The sequence below is a fragment of the Thamnophis sirtalis genome, unplaced genomic scaffold, assembly GCF_051295495.1.
Source record: "Thamnophis sirtalis isolate CommonGarterSnake01/CBP01778 unplaced genomic scaffold, rThaSir2_p1.2 scaffold_3, whole genome shotgun sequence".
Lineage (NCBI taxonomy): Eukaryota > Metazoa > Chordata > Lepidosauria > Squamata > Natricidae > Thamnophis > Thamnophis sirtalis.
Window position 1 is genome coordinate 50705057 of NW_028261383.1, and position 22074 is coordinate 50727130.

The window sequence follows — 22074 nt, forward strand, 5'->3', positions numbered from 1 at the left end:
CGCCCGGCAGAGAAGGGTGGAGAAGCGAAGGCAGCAATTATGAAGACAGACTCAGGGGAGATAATCAGGCCCAGGTGGTTGTGATTTGGCTCTTCCCAAGAGAGTATATAAAAAGAGACTTTGGGAGGAGATCTTTTGCAAGACACAACTGTTGTACTAAGCTGGAGAAGCTCTTGTGTGTATCTCTTATCTGTGGGAGTCTGGGTTGCTACCAAAGTGTTGTCTGTGAGTAATTACTGTGAATAAAGCGTGGCTAACAGTAAGCTTGTGTCGGTGTGACTCACCAGATTGGGGGGGAGGGGCAGAACAGGAAGGATTGGATTCATGAAAATGATCTTGATATTTTAATTGATTACAAGGTGAATGAGTGGAATGTGGCTTCAAAAAGTATGATTCCAAGATGCATTTGCAGAAGTATAGTTCTCATATTATAGAAAGTAATAGTTCCATTTTATTTTAGAGCTCATATCTCCATCTCAACTGTTGTATTTGGTTGTTGACACTCTATTTAAGAAGTTGGTGCTAAATTAGCTTTGTGATGGAAATACCAGGGAGAGGTAATATTATATCATTTTTCATGTTTAAAATATTGCTTTAATATGGAAATAAGCGAGAAAAGAGAGGGAGAAAAAGTAAAAACAGAAAAGCAAACAATCAAAACATATTATGCTACATATAGGAAATCATTCAGTCTAATTTTAAAACACATCATTAAATCTTGACCACTCTGAATAATATTGATCAGTCTTTCCATTACATAGCTAGACAGTTATCTCATAAACAGTAAGAAAACACATTTTGGTGATCAAAGACTATAAATATCTTGTCTTTCCTATATTGAAGACTAATCCTTTTTTACTGGCCCTCATAAGAGCTGAGGTGGCACAGTGGTTAGGGTGCAGTACTGCAGGCCACTTCAGCTGACTGTTATCTGCAGTTCAGCGGTTCTAATCTCACCAGCTCAAGGTTGATTCAGCCTTCCATCCTTCCGAGGTGGGTGAAATAAGGACCCAGACTGTGGGGGTGATATGCTGACTCTATAAACCGCTTAGAGAGGGATGAAAGCCCTATGAAGCGGTATATAAGTCTAACTGCTATTGCTATTGCTATTCTTGGTTTTTCATAAAACAAAAAAGTTTATTTATTTTTCGAGATAGAGTTCAGAAATAACATTTGCATTTAAAAACCTATTGATATTTATAGCATCCACATATTATATAAATAGTGTTCCGTGCACCTTCAGTGTTTAATCATGCCGGCCACGTGACCACTTTAAACATCTTCGGCTTTGAAACGGAGATGGGCACCACCCCTTAGAGTCAGCAACTACTAGCACACATGTGCGAGGGGAACCTTTACCTTGACCTTATTTATAACATCTTATTAGCAAACTTTAAGAGAGCTATCTGACAGAAGCCCTAACATAAGGCCTGGGACAAAATCCAGGACATCAGGGCTTTCTGGAATGCTATCAGAATGGAAGCCACGCAGATATCAAGGGACATCTTATTCCAGAGGATAAATAGTGTGACAGAGAAGACATTCTTTTTCGGTCCTGATAAATGACATTGCTTAATTGAAGGGACCTGAAACATGCCAACCCTATTGGCTTATAGGAGATACCACAAAAATCAGCAGTTCCTCACTTAACCAGGCCCCATACCATGTTGGACTTTAAAAGTTATAATCAATATATTGAATATCTACCCAAAAGAATATTAGTAACCAGTGCAACTCGTAAAGCAGATATACCCTATGAGCCCTTTGAGGCATGTCCCTCACAGCTCATGCCTTCAAGGGTAGCTTGACAGCTTATGTAATAGTTGTGGCATGACTCTCTGATTACTACAGTATCATGTCAGTTTAACTATATAGTACTAAAACTCTTGTGTCTGTTTAATACTTTGTACACTTAAATTGGGTGATGTTCCTCAGCCTTCTTCCCAGATTAAACATTGCTCCGCTTTGGAAAGTCAGGTTCCAGTCTTTCTTCAAATTTGCCACTTTTCAGAAATGCAGCGCTATGCAGTTCATCTCAGACTCATTCATCAACTTCTTCAAAACCGACTGTGTCTAGATCCAACTTGAGTTGCTAGTTATCACCGGCTTCTCTCTTCTTCCAAACATGCCTCTTTCTCCTTCCCACTAATTCCCTTTTGAAGGACTTCCCTTCCATCAGCTCAGCAGCGGTTTCTTGCTCCTCCTATGAGAAAATCTGTGGAAACCTACTGGTTAGATTTCCTACTCCTAGGTTTTGCTTATTAACCAATAATTGGAGAGCTGGGTTGCCTTTGTGCCTTGGTCATTGAATTTCAGAGAATCCTGGCACCCGGTAGTCCACCACATTTCTTTATACATTTTCTGAATACTACAATCTACTGCAAATACTCTTTTAGTTACTGATGGAATAGTATCAAAATAGTTGCTCACCATAGCAATAGCAGAAATAGAATAAATCTTCTGGTATGACATAGATGGAAAGGGAACAAATACTCTACTGCACATTAAAACTTCAATCCTAAACTTATTTCCCAATGATTTTGATAAAAACAGCTTTCCAGTGAGCATTATTGTAATTACAGCCTTAGCTTAATTTCCATGTTATGATTCACTTATAATTTCCAGATGCTGGAAAAAGTGGGTGTAGGTGGTTTTTCTGGCTAACTTATAATAATGAAAAAATGATTTTCCTTTCAATTAAACTTGAATTCTCCCATCTTCAATAGATAACAGCAGTCGAGCAGTACAAAATGTTACAAAACATTCAGCCTGCAGTCTTTCAGAAATTCTAGGGGTCCAGCAAAATATAGGGATATTTTTTTCCAGAGGAGACCATTTGCTCCTCTTGTTTCCTTCAATTATCTGATTTTTGCTTTTAGGATCTAGTGAATAAACTTGGCTTTGTATTTGCACAAGGTCAATAAACTTCAGAAACTGCCATAAGTTGCTATCTCCTTTGTTGAGACTCACATAAGTATAAGCTACTTAACACTGAAACCAGCTGGTGCAAGTTGACAGATGACATGATAAACTAATGTTTGCGTTGCAACCCTTTACAAGGAATATTTCATACAAATATCTTTCCCATATACAAAATGTTAAGTCTATCCCCGTTAGGAGACTAGAGTTCTGCAGCAGAAGTTAGTAATGAATAAGCCGCTGAATAGTCACTCACAGCCACCGAAGGTAAAAGAAATAATAGCTTTACTAACAAAAATAGGATAAATAGTCTCCAAAACAGACTATAAGCAGTCTTGAAGTATATACACAGTCTGTTTACAATACGTTGAAGTTACAGTTGCTCAACTCACAATTCACCATGTAGACAGGGAACTATTATACAGACTAGCCACCATCCAATACACGGTCTTCTCTCCAAATACTAAGCTCATACAGTAACAGTCAATAATAATCAGGAACAATCATGAGAATCAGGAGCATCAGGAGCATCAGGGGGAACTCCTTACTAGTTCCTACTTCCTTATATGGCTGCTTAAAGCAATAGCATCCAATTACTTCTCTCTTACATTTAAAGTAACAGATACATTTGTTACAATCATGACTTATATACATTGTCAAGCCAAGACTAGGGTACATCCCTAACACAAAAGTAAATAGGAAATGGATACATTTCCTCCCCCCCCCAGCTAGCTTTATCCACTAAGATTTATTTGGGAGGGGGGTACTTACATTAGTTTTGTCATTATTTTCATTAGAGAAGGATTTGCAACTTGAAGTAGTATAGTGCAGATGCAGCTCAATAGCTTTTCAGCTGTCCCTTAGAATTAGATCTAAGCCTTAATTGCCATGATAGACACCCTGGTGTCTATCATTGCTATAATGCATGCTAATATTGAAATATTGGAGTGGAATTCAAATAGCTCAGTAGGCATTTTAAGGAGGTAAAATAAACAGAATAAAAAAAGCAAAATAATAATAATGATGATGATGATGATGATGATGATGATGATGATGATGATGATTATGGTGATGATAATGATGATGATGATGATGATGATAATAATAATATTGTTATTATTGGAAAAACATACTTGATTCAGAAAGATCCAACTAAAGGAACAACACCTGAAAACTATAGACCAATAACATGCTTGCCAACAACCTTCAAATTACTCACAGGCATTATTGCAGATAACATGATGGATTATTTGGAAAGAAACAACATCTTGCCAGTAGAGCAAAATGGCAACAAAAGAAGGAGCAGAGGCACAAAAGATCAGCTTCTAATTGATAAAATGATATTAGAAAATTGTAAGAACAGAAAAACGAACTTGAATATGGTCTGGATTGATTACAAAAAGGCATTTGACTCACTGCCACATAGTTGGATCATAAAATGCTTAGAAACAACTGGCATTAGCAAAAATATTACATCCTTTACTGAAAAGGCAATGAAACAATGGAGAACTGAGTTGGCAGTAGGGAATGAGAGCTACGGAATGGTTAATATCAAGCGAGGAATTTTCCAGGGTGATTCACTTTCACCTCTTCTCTTCATCATCGCAATGATCCCACTATCAGTAATCTTAAAAAAAATGAAATTAGGCTACCAAACAGCCAAAAAAGCTGAAAAAATTTCGCATTTACTATATATGGATGATTTGAAACTCTATGGAAAGTCAGAAATAGAAATCCAATCATTGACAAATACAGTCCGAGTATTCAGCACCGATATTTCAATGCAGTTTGGCATGGAAAAATGCGCCACTGTATCCATAAAAAGGGGCAAAATCACTGCATCTGAGGGAATTGAAATGCCCAATGGCCAACTAATTAAATGCAAAGAAAATGAAGCCTACAAATACTTAGGCATTCTGCAGTTGGATAACATCAAGCATGGAGAAGTAAAAACTATTGTCAGGCGAGAGTACACCAACAGAGTTAGGAAAATTTTGAAATCTAAATTGAATGGTGGAAATACAATCAAGGCCATAAATACCTGGGCAATACCAGTTATAAGATACACAGCTGGCATAGTTAACTGGACACAAGCTGATTTGGACCTTTTGGACCGAAAAACCAGGAAACTAATGACAATGCACTACAGTTTACATCCACGTGGTGATACTGATAGACTATATCTGCCCCGAAAATCAGGTGGCAGAGGATTATTACAAGTGAAGCAAACAGTTGAAGAAGAAAAACATGCACTGGCTGATTATTTAAAAGAAAGTCAAGAACATCTATTAATCGAAGTAAAGAACAAAAATCTACTGAAGGCCCAACAGACAAAACAAGAATACAGAAAAGATGTGATAAAATCAAGAATGGAGAGTTGGCAGAACAAAGCACTGCATGGTCAATTTCTGGAAAAAATAAAAGATAAAGTGGACAGTGAACAAACTTGGTTATGGTTAAAAACAGGTACATTAAAGAAAGAAACAGAGTCACTAATCCTGGCTGCGCAAGAACAAGCTATCTGCACAAATGCCATTAAGGCCAAAATCGAAAAATCCTCTGATGATGCCAAATGCAGACTTTGCAAAGAAGCTGATGAAACTGTTGATCACATACTCAGCTGCTGTAAAAAAATTGCGCAGACTGATTATAAATTGCGGCACAATTCAGTAGCACAAATGATCCATTGGAATTTGTGCAAAAATTATAATATTAAAACAGCAACAAACTGGTGGGAACATCAGCCTGAAAAAGTCACCGAAAATCAGATGGTCAAGATTTTGTGGGATTTCCGTATACAAACCGACAAAATACTCGCGCATAATACACCAGACATCACACTGGTTGAGAAAAATAAGGTCACAATCATAGACATCGCAATACCAGGTGATAGCAGGGTCGCCGAGAAGGAACATGAAAAAATCGCAAGATACCATGACTTAAAAATCGAAATTCAACGACTATGGCACAAACCAGCAGTGGTAATTCCAGTGGTAATTGGCACACTGGGTGCTATTCCAAAAGCACTGGAATTACATTTAAAACAGTTAAAAATTGACAAAATCACCATCAGTCAAATGCAAAAAGCCGCACTGCTTGGATCTGCACGCATATTACGAAAATACGTTACGACGTCCTAGGCCCCTGGGTGGGGCCCGACTAGTAACCAATGCCAAATCCGGCGAAACAACTGGCTGCTGTGATACAATTGTATAATAATAATAATAATAATAATAATAATAATAATAATAATAATAATAATAATAATAATAATAATAATAATAATAATAATGTCACAATCATAGACATCGCAATACCAGGTGATAGCAGGGTCGCTGAGAAGGAACATGAAAAAAATAGCAAAACACCAGGACTTAAAAATTGAAATTCAACGACTATGGCACAAACCAGCAGTGGTAATTCCAGTGGTAATTGGCACACTGGGTGCTATTCCAAAAGCACTGGAATTACATTTAAAACAATTAAAAATTGACAAAATCACCATCAGTCAAATGCAAAAAGCCGCACTGCTTGGATCTGCACGCATATTACGAAAATACGTTACGACGTCCTAGGTCCCTGGGTGGGGCCCGACTAGTAACCAATGCCAAATCCGGTGAAACAACTGGCTGCTGTGATACAATTGTATAATAATGTTGTACGGTGTTTATTAGCAGGCTCGCAGTCACACTGAAAGTTGAATTTTAGAAAACGTGGATATAATCAGAAATGAAGAAGTGGGGAATACATTAAACAGGATTAGAATAGTAAGTCTATCAAGCTTGGAAGCTCAGCGGGTGTTGAAGCTGAATGCAGCTAATCTCTCACATCATACTGACAGTCTCAGATCATCTCCTATACAGTATGTGATACTATCACTACAAATGTAAGCTAAAACCTGCTTGATATTTTAAATTTCTTGTTCTAAATCCTCCAGCACTTATGGTTCTACACCCCACTGCAGTTCCCTGCTATGATCAAGATACTTTTTATTCCTCTGGAATCTTCTTGTGATACTTTCTACAATGATTACATATCTAGTTCAGATATGGATGAGAAATGGTTAAAAATATTTTAAGGTAAGATTTTTATATCACATCACCATCTAAAGACATCACATTAGTTTTCCAATGAAGTCCTTTCACAGCCTGGAAAACAATAAAGGCAAGATTTGTACAATATCCTAGACAGAAATATAGTTGACTACTTTGTGGGGTTTGTGTATTGTATTGAAATCCAGATCCCTGAGTTAATTGAATAAATCATAGTTTAACCAATGATAAGTTATCATATTGGGCAAATAGAGACTATGGGAGTGATATAGGGTGCCAAAAGGACAAGTGCACATGCTATCACTTTTATGTTACCCCATAACTTAATATTTCTCCTGCACGGTGCCCCCTGCGCATGTGTGCATGAACCCCCTCCTGGCTGTCCTGTGCATGTGCACATGGCTTTCTAGGAGCCTGGGGAGAGCGAAAACTGCCCCCCGCCCCCCGGAGGCCAGAAACGGCCCATTTTTTTACTTCCAGTTTGCGTGATGGGCCATTTTTTGCTTCAGGGAAACCTTCTGACGCCTCCAGAGGGTGAAAAACTGCCCAACACGCAAACTGGAAGTTTGGGACTGGATTTCCGGGTTGCCCATAGAACTAATTTTCTCCCTCTGTAGGCTTCAGGGAAGCCTCCTGAAGCCTCCGGAGGGCGAAAAACGTCCAAAAATGAATGTCAAATCAGCTGACTGACCAGGCAACATCTCAACTATGTTGTCATAAATGAAATACTTATCAACAGTTAGAAACCCTTAATTTGGAGAAGACCATGAGACAAATTGATGTAATTCCATTCTTAAGGTTTCTTATCATGCTTATACTAGTTCAGGTTTTCATTATTAGTATTCTTGATTTTGAGATGAATAACTTCCACAAGCATTTTTAAAAATTTGATATGATTCCAGACCAGTTCTTTCCATTGGTAAAATCCCATGTTCCTAATGGGTTATAATTTTAAATATGGGCTTGTACTCCATCCTAATTCTGGAGTTCTCTTATTTATATATATATAAAAATAAAATTAATTGTTGTTCTGATGGATGATTCTTATTATATTTGGTGTCTATTTAAATGATTGAACAATGACTTGATTTTAATGTTTTTGAAGTGCCAAATTAATATAATTTTTAAATGTAATGCTTATTAATTTTTTGGGAGAAGCTATTATGCGTATAACAAGAATTGATGGTGAAGCTATGTTCTAGGAATCAGATGGAATTGCTACTACTTCCTACTCTGTAGCAGATTTCCGATCTGAGTTGAGAAAGATAAGGAATAGACTTGACTGAACATAGATTAAAAATATTTCTCAATGCTTGGCTTTCAGCAATAAAAGTGGCAAAACATAACTCTTTTTCTGCTCTTCTTACTTTGCTTAAGGTGACCTTAGCTCTCATGATGAGGAAAAAAACCAAAGGAACATCTAGTGACACTTTACTCAAGGGTTCTGCCTTGTGGAGTTAACTGAGGCACTTTCTGACTGATATCTGGGAAGTGTTTGAGCTTGTTGATCCTGAGGAAATGGACAGGCGCCTTGGGGCTATGAAGACATCCACTTGTGTATTAGATCCAGTGGTGGGATTCAATTTTTTTTTACTACTGGTTCTGTGGGCGTCCCTTGGTGGGCATGACATTTCTTGGTGGGCGTGGCTTTGGGGGCATGGCTTGGTGGGTGTGGCAGGGGAAGGATACTGTAAAATCTCCATTCCCTCCCGATCAGCTGGGACTCGAGAGGCAGAGAATAGATGGGGATGGGGCTAGTCAGAGGTGATATTTACCAGTTCTCTGGTGAACTACTCAAAATTACCACTACAGGTTCTCCAGAACTGGTCAGAACCTGCTGAATACCACCTCTGCTCAGATCCATATCCCTCTTGGATGGTCAAGGCTTCCTGTCACAACATGTAAAATATAAAGATAAAAGTTTTTCCTGCTAGATACTTCTCACTCTAACAGGCAGTGCTCAGCTCCATTTCCTAACTGAGGGAGCCAACACTGTCCAAGACGCTTTCGTGGACATATGGCCAACATGATTATATTCTGAAAGCACACAGAACAGTTACCTTCCCACCAAAAGTGGTACCTATTTATCTACTTGTATTTGCATGCTTTCAAACTTCTAGGCTGACAGAAGCTGGGACAAGAATGGGTGCTCACCCTATCACCTAGTGCTTGAGTCTTGAACCGCAAACCTTCTGGTCAACAAACCTAGTGTCTTAATTGCCCCTATACAACATATAGATAGTGGTAAATTCATCCTGACCTCAGTGAAGTAGTGTTCAATTGTCTCCTCAAAAAGACAGTTGTATCAAATATAGCGTATATATAATATAGCGCGCGCGCACACACACACACACACATATATTATATATATATATATATATATATATATATATATATATATATATATATATATATATATATATATATATATATATATATATATATATATATATATATATATATATATATATATATATATATATATATATATATATATATATATATATATATATATAGTGTCACAACCCCTGGCATGCCCCAATTATGGGAGGAAGCTAACTGCTTCCATTATCTGTCAATCGCCTCATCAAAAGAGTCCATCACGACAGAAACCCAATATTTTTACTGTTGCCTTTGTTATATTTGTGTTATATTTGTGCTGATAAATAAATAAGGGGAGACTAGTATAGATCTATTTCAAGCTATTTAGCTCTCATCAGCTAGCCCTACCCTTACTGGGATTCGAATATGTGGTCTATTACATCTTAGGCAGACGTCTTAGCCATTAAGCCACAGGCCCTCCTCCTTATCAGCTGAAGCCAGGGAGGAAGGTATATATTTAGTGTCACAACCCCTGGTATGTCCCAATTATGGGAGGAAGCTAACTGCTTCCATTATCTGTCAATCGGATCATCACAAGAGTCCATCATGACAGAAACCCAATATTTTTACTATTGCCTTTGTTATATTTGTGTTATATTTGTGCTGATAAATAAATGAAGGGACACTAGTATAGATCTATTTCAAGCTATTTAGCTCTCATCAGCTAGCTGTAACCTTACTGGGATTCGAACCTGTGGTGTATTACATCTTAGGCAGACGTCTTCGCCATTAATAGCAGTAGACTTATATACCGCTTCATAGGCCTTTCAGGCCTCTCTAAGCGGTTTACAGAGAGTCAGCATATTGCCCCCAACAATCTGGGTCCTCATTTTACCCACCTCGGAAGGATGGAAGGCTGAGTCAACCCTGAGCCGGTGAGATTTGAACCGCTGACCTGCTGATCTAGCAGTAGCCTGCAGTGCTGCATTTAACCACTGCGCCACCTTGGCTCTTAAGCCACAGGCCCTCATCCTTATCATCTGAAGCCAGGGAGGAAGATATATATTTAGTGTCACAACCCCTGGTATGCCCCAATTATGGGAGAAAGCTAACTGCTTCCATTATCTGTCAATCGGCTTGTCACAAGAGTCCATCACGACAGAAACCCAATATTTTTACTGTTGCCTTTGTTATATTTGTGTTATATTTGTGCTGAAAAATAGATAAAGGGAGACTAGTATAGATCTATTTCAAGCTATTTAGCTCCCAAATATGGGAGGACAAATACAACACAATGTATGTTACAATGTAACAAAAAGGCAACAGTAAAAATATTGGGTTTCTGTCTGGATGGTCTCTTGTGACGAGCCGATGGACAGAGAATGGAAATAGTGAACTTCCTCCCATATTTGGGCATACCGGGGGTTGTAACTCTAAATAGATACTTATCACCCTGGTTTAGCTGATAAGGAGTCGAACTCTGTGGCTTAATGGTTAACACATCTGCCTAAGATGCAATACAGCACAGGTTCGAATCCCAGTAAGGGTATGGCTAGCTGATGAGAGCTAAATAGCTTGAAATAGATCTTTACTAGTCTCCCTTTATTTATTTATCAGGACAAATACAACACACACACACACACACACACACACACATATCATCTACATCTACATCTACATATATATATGTGTGTGTGTGTGTGCACGCGCGTGCGAGTGCGTATGCGCGTGCGCGTGCATGTGTCTGTATATCCACAAGGGGGGAATTTGATTTTTAATGGGTCAATTTGAACCTTGTTTAAACCAAGTTAATGGCCTTTTAGGCTTCCTCCACGTGAGTAGAATTAACTTTTTGAGTAAAGTAAGAATTATATGTCACGGGGGGGGGGGGTGTCAGGATTTTAGAGATGCTTAGGTGGGAAATGTCCAAAACAAGGTTGGAACCACTGGTATACCCTGTCTCCAAGCTTTCCTCTTCAGGAAAAGCAGTTGAGAAGGCAAACTGACCTGCAACTTTGAAGGACTCAGGACACTATTCAAATTGGGAAGATTCCTACGGCCAGCGCTCTCAGTGGAGGAATGAATTGCCTTCTTGACAAAATATCTTTCAGCTCTGGCTGATTTAGTGGCTATGATCATTCTTGGATATCCAGGTGACAGTGATGAGTATTACTCATGACAAGGCTAATGTTTTTCAAACATTCTGTATATGGGTCGAACTTTGAGGTAGTTCAAAGGCTGCAGCTACTGCAAATTTTCATGGCCTGGGCTGTGAATATATCACAACTCTTCAGAAGTCTCACAGAGGCTGCAGTTTTCTACCAAGATAAAAATCTATGTTCTCACAATGGTATAGGTCACTTAAAGTGTGAGATGAATGGCATATATATTTAATAAATAAAATAAAATACAAAGTGCTATATAACATCATACCTGAATAATCAGTTCTGTTTAGTAACCTGAAAGACAGCATTCTCAGCTCATTTTTCAGATATGAATTTCCCTCGTTGTTCAGCTGTGGTTGACACCAAGTCTTATAAGCTTCTGAAAACACCTTCAACCATATTTCTCCTCCCAGGCTTGTGTCTGTGAAACTGTTGTGTCTGTTCTGTCTTGCTATTATAGTAGTTTTAAGGTGCTTAAGACTTTAATGTACTATCTACTTTTGAAATGTTTTTATAGACTGGCGTCTTATTTAAAGTTTACCTCTTTAAATAAGACTTTCTATTCTTTCTTGTTTGATTGATTTTGACGGAATTGCATCACTGCTTTGGAATTGTTTGGGGCAATAAACACAAGGTATTGAAAATGTCCCAAAGGTGCTTTTTCAAAAGGCAACTAGACTTTCAGCTGGTTTTTCTTTGAAGACATTTCACTTCTCACTCAAGAAGCTTCTGCTTCTTGGATGTGAAGTGAAACATCTTCAAAGAACAAACAGAAAGTCCAGTTGCCTCTTGAAAAGCCACCTTTGGGATGACCATGACTTGGTGACTGAGAATCTCCATATACAAGGTATTGAAAACATAATACATAGCACACATACTGTTGTTGTCTGCCGGCGGCCTGTGGAGCTGGCAGCAGAGTCGGACAGTGAGGAGGTTGGGGAGGAACATGGGCCAATCCTGAAGTCTGGGGAAGGCTTGGATGAGGGCTCTGTATCGGAAACAGAGAGGGGGCCAGGGCCATCTGGTAGTTAATGCTGCCTCCAGAGCCTCCGGAGTTTGACATCAGTGAGGCAGAAGAACAATGTGAGCCTGTTCCCACTGTGCCCATGCGCAGACCTTCCAGAAGGCAAGAACAATTAAGACAAAAAGGGTGACTCAGGCTTGGAGATGACTGGCCCATCCCATAAGACATAAAAGAGGAGCAAACGTATGTGAGCCTTTGCAGGAAGCAACTTTGTTCATTCTGGTTGGTTCAAATTTTGAGAAGCTCCATTTAACTCTGTGGTCTGTTTGACCTTGCAAAGTTATTTGGCAATTAGGTCTCTGGCAGCATTTCAAGGGAGATAAAGGTGGGTGATTATCAGCATTACCCTAAAAGACTGTGGCAGACATCTGTCAGACTCTTCACAGACTGTAAAACATTACGGGCTGTGAATGGCCATAATTCACAACCATTTAAATAAAAGATGGTTTCTGGGACTAAGCATGCGAGTTATGCTTTATCAGGAAGCCTAGGTCAGAACACCTACATGCATACCTTGTATACACATGTGCAAGCATGCACATGTGGGAGAGAAGCCCACTTCTATGCTTTTCATCTGCGGGACTCTGAATGCTGAAATGGATATGGGGACAAAGAACCAGCCAAAGGAAAAGGGGAAAAAAAGTAATCAGCCAAAGAATCAAGAGCAGAACGGTTTCCATTGACATTTTTGTCAGCATAAGGTATTTCAAAGAACTGTAACAATTTCCAAAGTGCTATTTCTATGCATACAAAGTACATTTCCCCCCTTTAAATGTCTTCTCCTTTTCCTTCTTTTCCTCTTCTTTCCAGCATAACATATGGCACAAATACATATTAAATGAATCTCACCAATGATTCATAACAGAAGGTACTCCGCCCCCAGCCTGTTAGAAGTCTTGAACTAATCGCTATTATACCCACATCAAAAAAGCGACCATCCTTGCATTGGTCTAATGAGAATGATAAGAAAACACTGACACACAGGAGACAAATTGGTGCCAGTAATATAAAAATATGCCTTATTAAGTAGACATTCACAGATAGGAAGGAAGTCTGATTGCTCACTTTCCACATTTCTAAAGCAGACAAAAGAAGAAAAGATGAAAATAGTACAGGGAAATAAAGTTATGGGGTCAATAATATGCCTATTTATATCTGCCATCAGTATTCTCCCTAACCTTCCAACCAGGGGTGAAATGCTACCGGTTCGGACCAGCTTGCCCGAACTAGTAGTAAAAACTGCTACCAATTCTGCTACTAATTCGGGCAAACCGATATTTCCAACAATCAGCTGTGACACACAATTTATATTGCATGGCCCCTCCCCTCACTGTTTCTACTTATTCAGCTCCGCCCAAACATCCAGACATCATTGATGCTCTGTGTATGTGCAGAAGTTCCTGCGCACGCTCATATTTGCAAACGAGTAGCAAAGATAAGTTGTTTTCACCTCTGCTTCCAGATAAGATTTTGGAAGTAATGACAACAAAGAGAGAGATATGCAATGGTTAGTATTTGCTAGCAACTTCCAATTTACAACAACTGGGTGATTTCCGCCACCCTCCCTTCTTTTGTTTTCTGTCATGATAGGCCTTCGTCAAAAGTTTGAGGATGTGCTCAGGGCAGCAGTGGGGAAAATATGTTGTATGAAACCACAATTTTCCCACGTACACTGAAGTTTGAGCTTGCAGTGTCAGAATCTGAATACTCCGAGCAATGAAAGTCCAACTTTTTATTCAGTATAGGAAGTAAACGTATAGGCTCCTTTAAAAAAATGTCTATCCAGTCTTCATTAGCCCCACTCAGTAAAGGAGATCTGTCAGTAATTGGCTCCACTTTTGAACTACTTTTAAATGCACTTCCTGAAATCCATGGGACTACAAGTAGGAAGGATTACAGGTTTGAAAAAGCAGGCTAAGAAAAGAGATCTACACTTAATCTCCAGGAGGCCAAACAGTTACCAAGGTAATTGTTACATTGGTCTTTCCAGAGTGTTAAAGGAAGCCCAGCTAGAAGTGCTGCCAATGGGCAAATCCAGGACTTAAATTCTAGCTCTGGTCATTTTTTGGGGAGGGGGAAGAGAGCCTTTGCCGGCTAAAACCACCCTCATCTTGCTTAGAAAGTACATCTTGTACTTTTGTTGTTGAACTTTTGGCAACAGTTTAAGATGTTTGTTTTCACTTGGGCCCTTACTTCTCAAATGCATGACATTCTGAAACTGATTTGTTTTCAACTTCTTTGGGCAATAGATATTCAGAAAATCAGAAAACAGAATAAAAGAGTTGGAAGGGACCTTGGAGGTCACCTAGTCCTACCCCCTGCTCAGACAGGAAATCCTATATGGTTTCAGACAAATGGTTGTCCAAACTCTTCTTAAAAACCTCCAGTGTTGGATCCCCCACAATTTCTGTTGTACTAGCTTTCTTTCTGAATTGTCTTTGTGATATGTTTCTGTTAATTTTGTATGTGACCCTGCCATTTCAGAATCTCAACTTATATGATATTAATATTTGTATTTGTAGTATTGGTGCTTTTTATTTTGCTGTTGTTATTGTTCAATGTTAATGTAAGTGCTTTAGATGTGGTAGAGAGTTTCTATGATATATGAATTGACTGTCATAGAATGTTACCCTACACCATAACATGTGCTAGTCTTTCACTACCCAAGGTCTGGCATTGGTATGCAATATGTCAGGTACTAAGCATTCATTCATAAGCAAGAAGAGTAGATTCCTACATAATCATTTCAACCAGATTTAAGCAAAGAAAGTTTTTGTCCTGCCTTTATTATTTTTATAAATAACTCAAAGGAATGAACATAACTAATACTCTTTCCTTCTCCTATTTTTCTCCACGACAACAATCACAGCCAGCTCCCTGTTTTCTCTCTATCTGCTCGTGGTGATCTCTGTCTTTATACCATACGACAGACTGCCTTCCACCAGCAGTTAATGAGATTTTCATGCAAAACCTTTAGATTTGTTAATGGGGAAGATTTTATATTTATTTATTTATATTTATAAATAAATATAAAACAGGAGATTTCACACTCAAATGCCTAGATCAGCTGCAACTAAAATCTCTTTGCCATTTCTTATGTAGTCACATATGTGGGCTGACTTTACAGGGGGAAACAACGTTTTTCAAAGCACTTGATTATGTATTTGTACATCTATTTATTTTAACTAAATAAGGAATAATGGATGGAAACTGATCAAGGAGAGATTCAACCTAGAAATAAGGAGAAATGTTCTGACAGTGAAAACAATCAACCAGTGGAACAGCTTGTCTTCGGACATTGTGGGAGCTTCATCACTGAAATGAAATTTCAAGAAGAGATTGGACTGCCATTTGTCATAAATGGTGTAGGGTCTCCTGCTTGGGTGGGGGGTTGGACTAGATGACCTACAAGGTCCCTTCCACATCTGTTAATATGTTAAACCCTGTGAAGTGTGTTGGGCTAAGAGAGAGTGACTGACCCAAAGGCATCCAGCTGGCTTTCATGCCTAAGATGGGATTAGAACTCACACTCTCTTGGTTTCTAGGTTTCTAGCCAACTTAATCATCACCCCAGGAGTGAGCAGTTATTTTTCTCAAAGGGCCATATGAGAAACTGCGACCATTATGCCACCACCATGTCTCTATCCTTTGCTGTGGCCCAAAGCCGGAGCTGATCTAACCCCAAACCCACCAATGTTGCCCCACCCCTGATGTTACAATGAGCCACACAGGGACAGCTGAAGGGCTGAACGTGGTCCACAAAGCATAAAATGCCCAGGTCTGCATTACACCAAACTGGATCTTATAGTCTTGGAAACTAGATATGTGTAATTTGGGACAGTATTTATCAATAGGTTTGCTATGGCTAGGATACTTTGATTCTTCTGCTGAATACCTCTAGAAGCAATGTGAAGGTTGCAATTAATTTCCCTAATGTGGATGGACTGTGCAGGCCATTCAATGATTCACAAACCACTACTGTTGTTTCCAGATCTGCAAAGTCTATTACACAGTGGTCTTAATGTAAAGAGAAGTGGGGTGGCTTTTTTGCTTGTGGAGGGGACAGCAAGCAGCTACAGAAACAAAAAGCCACCGTTGTCTGCAAATGTTTAAACCAAATGTTTGTTAATTCAAACAAAACATTTTATATTATAATGCTGCAACCCCTGATCTTAATGTGCAAAAACTGATTTGGAAAGGCAGAGGGGAAGTTAATTTTCCAGCCTGGAAGGGAAAGATCCAAGACTAAGCATAATGCATGTAAGTGAGCTCAAATGGATTGCTGTGGTTGTTTGTGTGACTGCTTAGGAATGAAACAGGCAGTTAAAGCATTTTGCAACTATTAGAAGGAAGTGGGTTAGCAAGGTGGCAGACAGAGCAAAAACATTGGTTGAGATTTTTCATTCTGTGGGGATGCTTTCTTCATGAGCATTCTGCATTCTTTATAGCAATAGCACTTAGACCAGGGGTGTCAAACTCAAGGCCCAGAGGCTGTAACTGGGACCGCGCTGGAAACAATGAAGAACTGCCTTTGGTGCCTTTCCCAGCAAAAACAGAGCTCGGGAGAGCCAGACACGGCTCTCCCGAGCTCCATTTTAGCTGGCACAGCACTCGGGCCACCACAGGCACCCCTAACATGAGTGATGTTGAGCTGGCCACACCCACCCTGGCCACGTCCACCTTGCCACCTGGCCACGCCCACCTTGCCAGAAGAGGGAGTCAAACTATTCTCCAAAGCACTTGAGGGCAGGACAAGAAGCAGTGGATGGAAACTAATCAAGGAGAGAGGCAATCTAGAACTAAGGAAAAGTTTCCTGACAGAACAATTAGCCAGTGGAACAACTTGCCTCCAGAAGTTGTGAATGCTCCAACACTAGACCTTTTTAAGAAGAGATTAGATAATTATTTCTCTGTCTGTCTGTACTTTGTGAACAGGCAAAGTTGGTGAAGGTGTTTGAGACACTAATATTAGTTGAGGATGTAGCGAAAAAGCGAGTCAGGAAATGCTAGAAGCATTGCACTGCTACTTCAGCAGATCTATAGTTAACCAACAATGCTGGGTTGCATTAAAAAAAGAGAGATGAATAGTTAGAGCGACAAATACAGTGAGGAAGGCAAGTTTTCATATTAGCGATGCTATTATACCTATTTAGTTGCAGGCACAGGGATAACATCTTGTCTGCTTGTGATATGTTAATGTGCTCTGCTGAAAGTAGCTTATAGAACTCAATGATGGAGAATAATCAGCCATTTTGCTACTAAAGTCATATTTAGACCCCTTCCCTCCTTCACGCTCCACCATATAGTTTTGGAGCTGTCATTTTTCAATCAACGGTATTATCTGCAGAGAGCTCTGACATAAACATTGGAACTGATGTATTACTGACAAAACACAGCAGAGCCCAGAGTCGGTGGGTATTACCACTAAACAGCAATTCGGCTGAAAGATTTTCATTTAGTTCTTCCTCTCCCGACTTTACCTTGTTTATTCACCCTTCCAAAGTGTCAGAAACAATGGCGCTTCTAAACAGAAATTATTTTGTCTAACAAACAAGGAGTCTGCACAAACAACTGAAAGCAAAAGCTCTCGCAGGGACAAATGAACGCACTTCATCACTAATGCTTGTCAGCTGCACCATGTGGTTTCAGCTTTAATTTCTTAACATTCTGTTAAAATTGTGATTTAGCATCTATTTTAATGCAGCATAAACACTTGAATATTTTACTACAGCACCCTCTCCCCCAGCTCATTTCAAGTTAACTCTTCATTCTTATTCCAATTAGACACATATCAGGAAAACAGAAGTGCAGAATATAAATATGAACTGGACGGACAGAGTTTCAACCAATTTTGTGGGAAGAAATCTGATCCAAACCAAGTGAGCTTTTCATGTCTCCCTCTGACTCATCTAGTAAGCTGGGAGAAAATACACACACACATACACACACACAAACAGTATATCTGCCTTTCAGTGCACATTCAGAATTCAAGAAGAGTCTGGATGACAAATTCTATTCATTAAAATTTTAGGCACATATGCTGGTCTGCTATCTACTGCATTGATCTTTGGAAAACTGAAACACATAATCCATCCTTTTCAGAATTTTTCAATCCTCCCTCCCAAGTACAAAATTGCACTTATTGGGGTAAAATATGTGTAATGCTGCAAACATTAGAGAAACATATGTAAAACACGTTTTCCTATAAGCAAAGCACATATAAAATGTGTATAAAAACTGTACATGTATTCTTCTGTTCAATTGTGTCCAATTCTAAAAGTTTTCTTGGCATGGTTTTTCAGAAGTGGCTTGCCATTCCCTCATTTCAAAAAGAGAGAAAGTGGTCCAATGTTACCTAGCTGGCTTTGTTCCTAAGGTGGAACTAGAACTCCCAGTTCCTAGCTTGAAGCCTTGACAAAAATATTTAATCATTCCCCTGGCTCAGCTGATAAGGGAGGAGAGCTTGTGGCTTAGAGGTTATTATAACTGCCTAGCATGTAAAATAGCCCAAGTTCAAATACTAGTAAGAGTACAGCTAGCTGATGAGAGCTAAATAGCTTGAAATAAATCTATACTAGTCTCCTTTGATTTATTTATCAGCAAAAAAATTCAATGCAAAATGGTTTTGGCCTGAAAGGTTCTAGGGTGGAGCTGAAAGGCAAAAGGAAAGCAGTATGCTGCCTCCCATATCTGGAGCATCCCAGGTGCCTTGACAAAAACATCATTCATATCTATATCCATGCTTGTGCTTGCATGACAATGTGACCTCGTCGAAACGTCACCAAGATACTGTCAATCTTACACGGAAAAAGACCCGAATATGCCAAGACCTGCATACCTATACCCATGAAAATCTACGAAATCTACACACTTACATATATATATATTTATACACACACACTTAGACAGTTTATGTATATATACTGTCCTTAACTTAGACAGTCATTTAGTGACTATTAAAAGTTGCAACAGCACTGAAAAAGTGACTTATGACCATTTTTCACACTTACGACCATTGCAGCATTTCCATGGTCACGTGATCAAAATTTGGATGCTTGGAAACTGATTCAAATTTATGACAGTTAGCAATAGCAATAGCAGTTAGACTTATATACCGCTTCATAGGGCTTTCAGCCCTCTCTAAGCGGTTTACAGAGTCAGCATATCGCCCCCACAATCTGGGTCCTCATTTTACCCACCTCGGAAGGATGGAAGGCTGAGTCAACCCTGAGCCGGTGAGATTTGAACCGCTGAACTGTTGAACTAGCAGTCAGCTGAAGTGGCCTGCAGTACTGCACTCTACCCACTGCGTCACCTCGGCTCTGCGGGGTTCCCTGGTCGTATGTTCCTCCTTTAGGACCTTCTGATAAGCAAAGTCAATGGGGAAGCCAGATTCATTTACTTACTTAAAAAAACCTGCAGTGATTCACTTAAGAACCGTGGCAAGGAAGGTCGTAACATGGGGCAAAGCTCACTTAACAAATTTCTCAGTGACAGAAATGTTGGGCTGAATTGTGGTCATAAGTCAAATGCTACCTGTACAGCTTCTGAATAAAGAATGTATGAATAAAGAAACTGAATGTAGTTCTACTGTGAACATTCAAACTCAAATATATATACTTTGCATTTTGAAAGGTGTACTTGTGATTTCTTTGTTCCATAGAGAAGAGTCAGAATCACTACAACTGGGAGTCTGATTTATATAGCATGGACTTCTTCCACTATTACTCTGTTTTAGTTTAATAGCCATAGGTTTGTTCACATGGTGCTGAGTGTTCAATGTTTTTAAAAGCATTGAATTATATTAAAAATTGGAGTTTATTACCATTTTCCAGTAAAGCTTGTATGAGGTCTCAAAGAAAAGAATATTTCTTCACAAAGTAGGCTTGCAAAGTCAAAAGTAAATACAAAACTCTATCCAGACATTTTTTTTTATTTCATGTTAATAATATATAGTAGTATAGCATAGCAATAAGACTTATATATACTGCTTCACAGTGCTTTCCAGCCCCTTTTAAGTGGTTTACAGAGTCAGCCTATTGCCCCCAACAATCTGGGTCCTCATTTTACCACCTCGATGCTTTAGTCAACCATGAGCCGGTGACACCCAAACTGCCAAAATGCTGGCAGCTGGTAATCAGCAGAAGTATCCTCCAGTACTGCACTCTAACCACAGCGCCACTGCAGCTCATGTTAACTGAATAACCACCACTTCCCTTTCAAGAAGGCTCTTAGCAAGCAGGAGAAAGACAAGACCCTTTCTTCTCCTTCACTTTGCTGAAATAGATTTCTTTTAAAAGAAAAATACCCTTCACTTACCAATAAAATCAAGTCAAGAATGGTCACAGAGGGTGAATGTTTTATTTCTAAAAAGCACTACCTGTACGGGGAAAATAAATGACAGCTGTTAGAGGAACATGCTTCATCAAAAACTGTATAATTAACTTGACAGTTGGCACATTCATTGTGCTAAGGAGTTCATGCCAGTACATGAAATCTTTTAGTGGTAAAAAAAATAAATTTGGCTGTAGCTGTCTTTTATGTTAAATAAATGCAATATCTCTCTGTTCCAAGGAAAAAGTGATGAAAATATATTTCATCACTTGACTGCTGATAACCCTGTAATGTTCAAATTAGTTAATTTTTGAACTTTTCTGGCTGGACTTTCCTGGGAATTAAGTGATGAGATGCATTGTTGATGTGATCCACCAAGAGATATCCTATATTTAAAAGTATCTCTTTAGAATAAAATAGAATAGAATAGAATAACAGAGTTGGAAGGGACCTTGGAGATCTTCTAGTCCAACCCCCTGCTTAGGCAGGAAATCCTATAGCACTTCAGACAAATGGTTATCCAATCTCTTCTTAAAAACTTCCAGTGTTGGAGCATTTGCAACTTCTGGAGGCAAGTTTTTCCACTGATTAATTGTTCTAACTGTCAGGAAATTTCTCCTTAGTTCTAAGTTGCTTTTCTACTTGATTAGTTTCTATCCATTGTTTCTTGTCCTTCCCTCATGTGCTTTGGAGAATAGCTTGACTCCCTCTTCTTTGTGGCAGCCCATGAGATATTGGAACATTGCTATCATGTCACTCCTAGTTCTTCTTTTCATCAAATATACCCAATTCCAGCAACAGTTCTTCATATGTTTTAGCCTCCAGTTCCCTAATCGTCTTTGTTGCTCTTTTCTGCCCTCTATCTAGAGTCTCCACATCTTTTTTACATCATGGAGACCAAAACTGGATGTTGTATTCCAAGTGGGGCCTTACCAGAGCATTATAAAGTGGTATTAACACTTGACATGATTTTGAGTCTAGCCCTCTATTTATGCAGTCTCTTACTTCTCTCTGCCCCAGATCTTTGCTTTTGTCCATGATTTGATCTTGATTCCAATGACACTGAACAACATTCTTCTAGCAGATACTGTATATGGAATCCAGATTGTCACTGAATCCTTCTGGGATAATGTCTCAACTTCTCATCCAAAATCTCACCCTGCTTGGTCTTATTCAAATCATCAAGATCAGTTCCATTGGAGATATAAATAAGATGTGAGCAGAGATATACTCTAATTACAGCCAAAGTATTACCTGA